Below are 12,236 nucleotides of genomic sequence, written 5' to 3'. Positions count from 1 at the left end.
CCCCATGAGAAGAGCAGTACAAGTTTTATTATTTCTCTTTTATGGTTGGGGAAAGTGAAGTTCAGCAATTTCTCCAAGGTCCCATAGCTAGTCACTGTCAGAGGCAGGATTAGAACCCAGAGCTTCTGATTCTAAATTGATTGATCTTTCTGCCATACCATGGTGCTTCTCCTTATTTTTTAATCACTGTGGCAGATCTATATCAAATCCATTCACGTCTCTCCTGTGACTCCTATGTCAAAATGTTAAAACAAATAATTGTGCATATTATATTTCTAAGTACTTAATATACTAAACACTTGGAATTATAGGACCCTAGAATCTTAGCACTGTAAGGAACCTTTGGCTTCATCATTTGAAACCTGGATGAATGCCCTCTACATCAAAGGTGTCAAACTCAAATAGAAACAGGGATCTCTGAACTGTACATAGGATCCCCCAACGATGCATATTGACTTAGAAAACTATATATTAACATTATCTATGTTGTATCATATCATTATTTATTTTGTTAAACATTTTCCAATTAGATATTAATCTGGTTCAGGCCCATGGGGTATGTTGTGGCCACATGGCCCCTCCCTGCCTATTAAACACCTCTGTTCTAGGACAGAGATGTAAAATGGAAGCCCACAAAGACTGGTGCCCAAAAAGTATAACATAGATGAAGTTCATTTGTGGTTTTCTAAATCAATACGCATCCCACACATATCCTATTTGAGTTTGCTATTGCTCCTCCAGAACATCCCAAACACTGCTTATCTAGTCAGTGCTTTAAATGAGGGGATGTCACTACCTCATGAGACAGCTCATTCCATTTTCAAATAGCTTAAAAAGTGATCAAAATCTTCCTTGCAGTGAGTTAAATCTTTCCTCATTTAGGCCAAGGCCTCTTAATTATTTTGTGTGTCATGGAAATCTTTGGCAGTCTGATGAGGCCTATAGACCCCTTCTCTGAATAATATTTTTAAATATATAAAATAAAATGCATGGGATTACAAAGAAAACCGATTAAGTCAAGTTTTTAAACCAAGTATATGGACCCCAAGTTAAAAAGTTTGGGAAGCCCTGCCCTACATACTCTTTCTTGGTAATCTTCTTAGCTCCCATGAATTTAACTAGCATCTCTATGCAGATGACTCAGAATATACATCCAGCCTTAATCTCTCCTAGGAGCTTCATGTCCAAGTTACCAGTTGCCTATTGGACATTTCAAACTGGATATCCCAGAGACATCTTAAACTTAGTATGTCTAAAACCGAGCTCCTGAAAACTCTCCCTTCTTCCAAATTTCCCTGTTTCTGACAAAGGTACAATCATCTTTCTAGTCTCCCAGGTTTTCTAACCTTGACATTGTCCCCAAGTTCTCAATCTTCCTCACCATAGGTATCCAGTTGGTGGCCAAATCTTGCCATTTCTACCTTCTCATATCAAATGTTCTCACAAAAATGTCTCACATCGAATCCCTTCTTTCTAATCCCATGGCTACCAACTTAGTTCAGGGCTTCATTACCTTCCTTAGCTACAAGAGCCTTCTAATTCATCTCACTGCCTTAAGTTTCTCACTATTCAATTCTGTACTCTATACTGATGCAATATAATTTTCCTTAAATGCAGGTCTGACCATGACACCTTCTTACCCAGCCCACTCCAGTGATTTCCTACTACCCCTAAGATAAAATATAAATGCTTCTGCTTAGCTTTTAAAGCCCTACACAACCTGGTCCATAGTTAATCTTTCCAGTTTCTTTAGTTGTTACTTTCTCTCCCACACTCTATGATCCAGCCAAACTGACCTTTATTCATATATTCCATCTCCAAACTGGAATGTTCTTCCCCCGCCCCCCACCTGAGAGTCCTTCTGTTTCTTTAAGACACAGTTCACGTACCATCAAACCTTTCTTGATCTCTCCAACTGCTAGTGCAGTTAAGTCCAAATTATTTCTTTATTTAAGTAAAATTTAAATATTTATTAAGTAAAATACCTTGAATTCAGCTTTGTTAAGTCATTTTTAGTCATGTCTGACTCTTCATGACCCTATTTGGAGTCTTCTTGGCAAAGTTCCTGGACTGGTTTGCCATTTTCTTCTCCAGTTCATTTTGCAGATGAGGAAACTGAGGCAAATGGGGTTAAGTGACTTGCCTAGAGTCACACAGTTAATAAATGTCTGTGGCCAGAGTTGAAGTCACAAAGATGAGCCTTCCTGCCTCCAGGTCTAGTACTCTATCCACTACATTAACTAGTTGCCCCAGGGTATTTTTATAGTCTAGAATAATTTCATATATTTCTTATTTTAATTTAACAAATATTTATTAAGCATCTATTATGTGCTTGTTAAGAAAGAAAGCATGGTAAAGTGAAAAGAGTAGGTTTCCATAGCCAGGAAGACCGGGATTCAAGTCCCACCTCTTACATATGCTGGTTATGTCACCCTGGGAAAGTCATTTAACCTCTCAATACTGTAGACAATTCTCTGAAACTAAGTTGCAGAAGAAAAAAGTTGCTGCCTGAATTGGGAAGAGAGAGTTTCTTTATCTGAGAGTTCTCCGTACTAATGAAATCACAGGTGTACTACATACCCCCTCGGAAAAGAAAATGGCAAACCACTCCAGTATCCTTGCCAAGAAAACCCTATGGATAGTATAGTGACCATGGGATCACGTGACCATGAAGTCACAAAGAGTCCAACATGACTGAATGACTCAAAAACAACAGTACTTATCCCATGCACTGGAAAATGTTGCGTAGGTGCTAGCAACACAAAAATAAAACAACTTAAGAAATTTACATTCTGCCAACATGCTTTATTTCACTCACTAAATTACCACATTTCATCTAGACACAAGTTCTAGATGCCAAAATTTATCAATATAGACAAAACACTGGAGAAAAGAAAAAGGAAGACTGAGGTTGGGACCTGATGTGTTATACAAGTGGACACATTATTCAGAGATTTGTACTTAGGGCTAAGTGTTAGTGGATAGCATTAGTCTAGATACAGGGGTGGGGAACCAAACTTCACTTGAAGTTTGGATTCAGTCAAAGTGCTGCACTTGAGGACCTAGAGGGCCACATGTGGCCTTCCGGTTCCCCACCCCTGGTCTAGAAGCTGCAAAAGTTAGGCCTTTCCTTTTGGAGAATCAAACCATTATTCCCCTTCTAATTGGCTAATGACACTCATGTTTCTCCTAACAAAGCAATCCCTGCTGTCAGGAACTTCAAACACAAAAGCAAACAAACAAACAAACAAGCAACAACAATCCAACCCTTATCTTATTTAATTATTAAGATTTTGGTCTCTAGCCTTTCTGTCCCGACATCTTAGCCTTGACATCTTAGCTTGGAGGCGGCAGCACCAGGAGTTCCTGAAGCCTCACCATGCCACCCAAGGATGATAAGAAGAAGACAGATGCCAGCAAGACGGCCAAGAAGGACAAAGATCCCGTGAACAAGTCTGGGGGCAAAGCTAAGAAGAAGAAGTGGTCCAAGGGCAAAGTTCAAGACAAGCTCAACAATCTGGTTCTGTTTGACAAAGCAATGTATGACAAACTCTGCAAGGAGGTCCCCAACTATAAACTTATCACCCCTGCAGTAGTCTCAGAGAGACTGAAGATCCAGAGTTCTCTAGCCTGAGCAGCCCTCCAGGAGCTGCTTAGTAAAGGTCTGATTAAGCTGGTTTCCAAAACACAGAGCACAAGTGATACATACCATGAACACCAAGGGTGGAGATACTCCAGCTGCTGAAGATGCATAAAATGGTTCAACATTTTTTTGTACATTTTCAAAAATAAACTTATTGGACTAAAAAAAAAAAGATTTTGATCTCTAGAAGAAAAACTCAATGTCAAATGTTTAATCAATTGAAATATGAATCTAGTTCTTAGCTCTGTGAATGGCTCATGGTAGGTATTTAATAAATGCTCGTTGATTTGACCCAAAACCAGTAATAAGTAGGCTCATAGGAACTAGGGCTAGAAAGGACCATAGAAGCTACTTAATCGAACCCCTTTGTTTTAAGAATGAAGAAATGAAGCACCTGAGTAGATATGTGACTTGCCTAAAGTCAAACAGGCAATAAGTCTCAGAGGTAGGAAAAATAGGAAATTTCTAAGGTCTTTCCAAATCTAAAGATCTTAAGGAGATTGAATATTTTGGGGGATAGGGTGAGGTCTAAATAATATAATTTCACTCCTAAATAAATATTTTACACTAGGACTTTTCAAAAGTAAACTTTTTTTTTTTATTTAGTTGTTGAATCGATCACATTGCCATGAAACCTGAAAATGCATAGCCGTGAGACCATGGGTGTGCTGAGTGGGAGGGTGGGGTAGGGCAGTAGGGCAAAGGGGGTAAAAAGAGATCTGTGACTCTATTAGTATACAGAGCTCCCAGTATAGAAATCCCCTTCATGGATGTAGATTCGCAACTTGAAGTTTCAGAGAGTTATGTGTGACATATAAAAGTGGAGTGACTTGTGCATGGTCACAAAACTAGTATGTATCAGAGTTCTCTAGTCTGCCCTAACTTTTCTTTCTCTAGCAAACTGTCTATTTCTCAGCCATGTCCCCTCTTCGCACCTGGCGCCCCTTTACTACTGCCCTGTTTCTTTTCTGGGCCCTCACAGCCATCATTAAGGGAAGCAACCCATGTAGACACATGACTTGGCAACTGCCTCTGCAGATATCATAACCATTGTCTCCTCATCAACAACAGTTACTGAAGACCCAAGGGGAAAAAAAATCTTGCCGCCAGTCTTTAGCACTGTCAAATAGCTCAGTATCAGAGATGGGCTTGATTTAAAAGTAGAAATGACACTAAAGAAAATATATGACCATCTGCCATGTTGTTGTACCCTAAGGAGCAGGGAACCTTTTTATCTCACCTGTAGCTGAAACTTCCCAGGTATGTTGTTTCTCCAATTAGAATGTCATCTTCTTGAAAGCAGGGAACATCTTGCTTTTCTATTTGTAGAAAATATGCCCTTATCATAATGCTTTGCTCAGGTTGTCAATAAATTAATGAGTATTTATTAAGCACTCTCTGTGTCAGGTACCATATACATTAATAAATATTTTATTAGCAATAAACGTGTTTAAGAAATGCTTATAAATTTAATAAATGCTTATAAATAATAAAATATATTAAATAATTTTTTTTTCATTCAGTCATTCATGGACACAGGAGTCCTAGAACATTGTGGGCTCTCTCTTCCTAACCTGGCTTGAAGACTATTGTGCTTTGGGCTCTCTGGCAGCATCTCTGGTTGTATCCCTTCCCAGGCTGGCTTTGGAGGTGTTAGTCTTACATCTAGTTTGAGGGAGGTTAGTGGACTACCTTGCTTTAGAATTATTAATCTCAGCTTCATTGTAAGGGTCGAAGGTCTTTCCTACTTTGCAGGTATTGGTCCTGGTTGCAGTGTGAGGGGTTCATTGGCTATTGTCCTAGTACACTTCGATTACTTTTTGTTCCCTTGGCTGTCCGCATTAAAGACACATGACCTTCCCTTAAACACACCGTATAAAAGGACATATTACCTTCATTACTGTCTGGCTCATTTAATTCTTCTACCAGTTTCCTTTTAATGTCTATAACAGATCTTGACACAGAGCCAGGGTTTTAATCCAAGCTTCCTGTACTATAAAGCTGGCTTTCCGTATACTATGCTATCCTACTTTTAGGATTAGCCATAAAGTGGCAAGACAAGAAGAATCCAATAGGAGGTAGAAAAAGTTCTTTTGAACTCAGAACAATTATGGATCTTCTATAATTAAAGAGAAGTTGTAGAAAATGTGCCTGACTAAAATCTGATGGTTCTTTTCCTCTAACTGAAGAAAAGCCAAGGGAAGCACAGAAACCATATTCAACAGATATAATTTAACAGACCGGTGACTGCAGTCAAAGAAGAGGAGGGAATTTAGAAACATAACTCATAGAGAGTATAGGAAAAGAGGCCATAAATTTATAGCTGGAAGGCCTGTTGAGGCTATCCCATCCAAATCCCTCATTCTACAGATAAGGAAGCTGAGGCCAGAGAAGCTAAGTCACTTATCCAAAGTCATACAGGTAGTAAGCATCAGACTAAAATCATGCTATTGAACTGACTTGAAATGGAATGTGCTTTAGAAGTTATTAAACTGGTTTGGATAATGGAGTTGACAGGAAATTTGACAGCCATATTCACTATTAGTTTATGACATAATAGTTCATATTTACACAGCACTTTAAAGTTTCCAAAGTCCTTGGCCTGCCCCCCAAACTGCTTGGCCAATCAGATGGCCTGTGGTGTCCATGAACATGCTGGGGATGTCTTTGCCAAAGCAAATCTTGCCGTTAGAGGAAACTGCCTTGTATTTCATCAGCTGCAAGTATTCTGGGGTCAGCTTCAGCTTATTTGCTTCAGCTATTTTCAGGGCTGTATGGCACTGGGCATCAGCTTTTGCCTTCTCTCGAGCTAGGAATGCAGCATCTTCAATTTCTAAAATCTTCTCTGTTTCCTTCTCCATAACTTTCTGCCCATATGTGATTTCTGCAACCTGAGCCACTTTTTCTGCCTTGATGAGAGCCTTCTTCCGCTCTGTTTCTGCTTCCTTTTCCACCACTTTCTCTTTTTGTGCTGCAATAAGGAGTTTTGTCTTCTCACTTTCCATTAGTTCGTAGTTTCTCCAGATTGCCCCAGGAATGTTGGGCTTTGTGACCTGAACAGCCTGAATGACAAGTCCAGGGGCCATGGAGGTCAGGTCTTGCTGCAAAGCTAGTTTGAGATTTTCATCAATCTGATCCAAAAGTTCAACGTAGACCTCTTGGAGGGTATGTACACTGCAGAACTGGTTCAGTTCATGATGGATCTTGTTGAAGATGAGGGCCTTTTTGTAGTCGGCTGTGTGGTTCCTTACTATGTCATATACAGCATTCGGTATCAGGAAGTTTACCACCTCAATTCTGTTGAAGTAAATTATCACACCACCACTTGTTGCACATGCTTCACTTCATCGGTCTGAAGTGTGGTCTGTACAGACTTACACGACATTGTGAAAGGAAGCATGAGATGGAAAACAGGGCCACTGGTTACACCGCCAGGCCTCCACATCACTTCTGGGCTACATCCATGCATACCTTTTCCTCATTTCCAATCCTCACAATATATTGTCTCTAACTGCCATGGGATGTAGCCTTCTTGTAGGTAGGATTGGGACTGTCTTGTCTTTGTATCCCGTTCATAGTACAATGTCTGGTCCATAGTCACTTAAGAAATGTGCTCTCTCTCTCTCTCTCTCTCTCTCTCTCTCTCTCTCTCTCTCTCTCTCTCTTTCTCTCTCCCTCCCTCCCTTCTTCTCCTCCTTTTACTCCTGTTTTTTCTCCTCCTCCTTCTTCTCTTCCTCCTACTCCTCATTCTTCTTCAGAACCTTAGGGTTTTTTCAGCCCATCCTCACATTACAGGGCCTCAAGTCCCCCTCGCCTTCTTTGCTGCCCTTTCTGGATGTTCTCTACATCATGCTACCTGCTTTCCAGTCATGAATCCCATTTCTTCCCACTCTACTACAGAACTTTGGACTCCACTCTGGGACCCTGTGTCCCAGGTCTCTGGGACCTTTCTCTCTCTCTCTCTCTCTCTCTCTCTCTCTCTCTCTCTCTCTCTCTCTCTCTCTCTCTCTCTCTCTCTCTCTCTCTCTCCCCCCTTCTCTTCCTTCCCCTCCCCACCTCTCCCCTTCCCTCCTCTTTCCTCTCCTGCCCTCAATGTACTTAGTAAAATGTGGTACCCAGAAATGATCCTAGATATGTTCTTATCACACAGAGTACACTGAGACCATCACCTCTTATTTTCTGAACACTGTCCCTTTTTTACTTAATTCAGTATATGACAGCATTAACCCAGAAATACTTATGTCTCATAATTCACTTAGAGTCCTTTATTAATCTACAAGTCTTTTTTTTCATACAAACAATCCTTTTATCTTAAAAAAGGGTAAATCCTCGGTTCATTTTTTTCTTAGTAATCTGTTGCATATAAATCACTAAAACTATTTCAGTGCCAGGCACTCTGTTAATATGCATATTGCATTTAATCTTAGTAAGTCTTAATGGGATCAAATGAAAAAAATAGAGTGGGGGATGATTTTCCTAGGCAGATCCATCTTCCTTCCTGTAGCTCCCCAAGTATCATGCAAATTATCACCAAGTCTATATATTATAAAACTGGGAGGAGGGTGGGCACAAGAGAGGTGTTTGAAGTTCTGACTCTTAGGCTGGTGCTATCTCAGAACACTAGACAGAATTGGGAGGATTATTAAACACTGAGATAACTCCCTAAAGTACTCTAATGTGAAAATATTATTTTTAAAGCATGTTGACTTTTCTAGATGTCTTAAAAAAAAATCCTGCTCACATTTTATCTGCATCTGACCCTGTTATCCCAAGAAATGTTTATTAGTTTATCATCTCCCCCAATTAGAGTGTGAGCTCCTTGAGGGCAGGAATTGTCTCTTTTATTCTGTTTGTATCTTTGGTGCTTAGCACAGTGATTGGCTCACAGTAAGAGCTTAATAAATGTCTTTTCATTTGTCCATTCAAAAGAAAGTGGAAAATGCCCACCAACATCGGTATAAATGTCCTTCAGATTGTGGAGAGTGCTTGTCATCTACTCTCATGTCAGAGATTTAACTTTCTTTCCCTCCGAGAATAGACTAAAAAAAAAGACAAAATGTTGTGAACTGCAAAAGGGCATTTGATTTGAGAGTTGATTCTGAAAATTAGAAAGATCACGGTCTCCAAAATAAACCCAAGTAAAAAGCATCACTTACTAAAATTCACAGCAGGGCAAAATGTAGAAAAGGGAGGGGTGGGGTGGAAGGGGATAAGCAGTTATAGAAGCATTTACTATATACCAAACACTGCACCAATTGCTTTTTATAAATTTCTCATTTGACCTTCACCTCATTTTACATTTAAGGAAACAGAGGCAAACAGAGGTTAAATGACTTGTTCAATTTCCCGATTCCAGGTCCAGAGCCTCTATCCACTACAAAATGTATTGCTAGAACCACTGAACCAGTTGGTAACTAAATTATTTAAAGATAGATAGATAGATGTGTGTGTGTATGTGTGTGGATATATATATGTCCACATGAGCACACATGTATATAAAAATATGTACACATAATTAAATAACTGAGAGAGTTAGAATTATATAGATAGAAGAAATCATAAAGTTTCATTACCAGAAGGAATCAAACCTCCACAATCCCAAATGGAAGAAAAATTAGTTTATTTTTAAAAGAATCTTCCTTAGTAACACTTTTTTTTTTTTTGGTTTAACAATCTAGCAGGACCTACTTGATGTGGTGGAAAGACTAGTAAAGCTGGACTTGGGAAACCTGTGTTTTTTGTTTGTTTGCTTGTAAACATTAAATTGTGATCTCCTGGAGAGCCAGGACTGTCATTGTCTGTTTTTATACTCCCCAGCACTTAGCACAGTACCTGGCATAGAGTAGGTGTTTAATAAATGCATATTGACTGACTTACTGACCAATGTTTAAGTCCCAGCCCCATCACCTACTAACCATGCAACTTTGGGCAAGTTATTTAATGCTCTTGAGGAATTAGAACAGCAAGTGGTAGTGGGAACTGAGTGAACCACACTGACTTCATCTTGTGACTCAATTCTGGAGCTAGCTCAGTTCCCTTTCTATTCATTTATAAGTCTAGTTCAGTTTCAGTTTATAAGAAAACTTTATTCAATTATGGAATTTGTGAGCAAACGTTATTGCATTGTTTGAACCCAGCCCTGCATGGCTGGGAAGCTGGACCAGCTCTGCCTGTTGCTTCAAGACCCTTAAACAGGGACCTCGTTTATGCTGAGCAGAAACCCAGTTAGAGCTGGAGACTGATGAAAGGAGTTTATCTACAGTTACAAATCTCAAGCAACCCATATGTCTTATCTGAAAACTGGGCCTATATTGGTTAATCAGTTATTGTTTCCATGTTTCTTTGATTGAATACAGACACTTGCGGAGAGTGACACACCTTTTTCTGATTTCACGTAATTGCACCTGTTCACTCTCCCCCTTTCAACTTGGAAATTCCCTAATCTTTCCTCCAATTAGAAAGCAGATTACCTAATTTTTTATCCTGTTAATAATTTTCTTTTAATTAATTGGCCTTGTTTGATTAATTATTTTTAATGCATAAAAGTCTGTCTCCCCCTGTATATGGGGTCCATCCCCAAGCTGAGGAGGTCTGTCTCCGATTTGTTAGGCAATAGGCACTCATTGCTTAATAAGTCGATATACTCAGAAGCTTGAGCCTTTATTTCCTCAGTCATTTCATCTTTTACACGCTACTCTCCAAGCCCAGCTTTCTGCCTTTGTAAAATGGACCTGCCATTACATGCACTGCCTATCTCTCACTGTTGGTGTGAGCAAAGTATTTCTCAAGTTGCCAAACACTATGTTAATGGATACTATTAAGTTGCTAAATTCATGCTGCTGTTGCATCCACTTCTTATCCTGCTCTCAATAAAAACAGAGAAAACTCTTCTGTTTGGCAGCTCTTTAAAATAATTTGAGCCTCCCCTTTCCTCAGCAACTGTTTTTCTCTTCTTCAAGGTCAATACTGCCGATCTTCTGAACCTTTCCAAAGAGGCCTTATTTTACAGCCTCTTCAATTCCACTTTCCAAATATTGATAGAGTACCTATTACATAGTGTGACTGGCACTATAGAAAGATGAGTAAGTAATCCCTGTTTCCAGGGAGTTCACACTCTAGGACAGAGGGTGATGCGTCTCTCTCTTTTGCATTCTTCTTTAATTCCCCATCTCTCCTTAGTTGCAAAGCTTAGAATTTGACATTTTACTAACCGGTGTGAAACAGAAGCCTTAACTTTGTTCAAGAATCAGTTCGAGCCTTACCTTCCATCTACGTAAAGCCATCCCTGATCCTCTCGAGTGAAAGCATACTACTTTCCTAAACTACCTTGCTTTTATTTTCTATCTTAAAAAATTAATAAGCTTTTTTTTATTGAAAATATCAGTTTGGGTTTTGATGGCTTAGAGTAAGTGCAAATATCAATTATTTTCTGTTCTAGCTAGAAACTTTGGGGGTCTCCCCCTCTCAGATTGATATTTTTGTGATGGTAAATTCAGTCATCTTTTTTCTCAATTCTTGCATAGCCCTAAATCATTGAATGGGCATTGCCTCAGACAAACTGAGGCTTGGGAAATGACTATAATTTAGAAAAGCCAAAGTCACCACTGCATCCTGGGCCATTGCCAATAGTCCTTACTTTTGTCCTGCCACTGGACTCCAATTGACTCTAGAGGAGAAAGTGAGGCTTATGACTTTGTGTAACTCTTCCTCACTTAAATCCAATTCACATGCAAGTCAGGACAACACCCTTGTCTTCAAGGTAATGATTTGCTATTGTTTCTCATCTCTTTCTTAGATTACATTAAATTGACATAATAAGATACTAAAGTCACAAATATTATGGGAACATCTAATCATCATTGGTCTTCTTCAAAAAGAAAGGACACAAACATACAAGTACCTATTGCCTCCTCAGACAGAAAGTAAATTCAAGGGCAATTTCTGGGAATCTTTGGATTCCCAGTGCCTAGAACAGTGCCTGTCATAATGCTTGTTGATTGACTGACATAAATTACAACCCTAATTACATATTGCCAAAGGATGAAATATTTGAAAAGGAGAAAAGAGGAGCCTTTCAAAGTCCACAGGATATCTGACTTCAGCCTAGATCTCAGAAGGGTGCTTTGGTGACTGTTTTAGCCTCCCCCTCAAAGACAAGAAGTCAACTATGAATCGAAATCTATTCTAACACTTCCCTGCTTTTTAAGATGATGAGAAAATTTAAGGAGCCTAGAGGCACATTTTAAAAGTACTTTATAGAACTCAAGTTTTTAGGTCAACTCTACTTCTAGCACTCACTGGTTTCACACACACCAACATATTTTCCTAAGCAATGTTTTTCATGTCATTAAGATATTCTCTGGGTATAAAGTAAAGCTGTACTAGAAACCTGTAGAAACTAAGGATCTTTAACAACTAATGTTAGCCCCAGTCACTGAGTAAGAAACTTCCTTTTTGGTGTCCCTTCTATGTCATTCTACAAGAGTATTACCAGACCTGGGGTGTTGGGGGGTAAATATAGTGTGGTCTCCTGGAGGATCATAATTAGATTCTTTTTTTTGGGGGGGGGGGTGAGGAAATCAGGGTTAAATGA

The 12,236-nt window shown here is 39.3% G+C and overlaps 2 pseudogenes; one reads left to right on the top strand and one right to left on the bottom strand.

Moving 5' to 3' along the window:
• The first annotated feature begins 3,379 nt into the window (after nucleotides 1–3,379).
• Nucleotides 3,380–3,755, top strand: LOC118828405 (annotated as a pseudogene).
• A 2,319-nt stretch (nucleotides 3,756–6,074) lies between these two features.
• LOC118829884 lies at nucleotides 6,075–7,088 on the bottom strand (annotated as a pseudogene).
• Between the last annotated feature and the right edge of the window lie 5,148 nt (nucleotides 7,089–12,236).

This window comes from Trichosurus vulpecula, chromosome 8 (assembly GCF_011100635.1).
Source record: "Trichosurus vulpecula isolate mTriVul1 chromosome 8, mTriVul1.pri, whole genome shotgun sequence".
NCBI classification, from domain to species: Eukaryota; Metazoa; Chordata; class Mammalia; order Diprotodontia; family Phalangeridae; genus Trichosurus; species Trichosurus vulpecula.
This window is presented reverse-complemented; position numbering and strand designations above follow the sequence as displayed.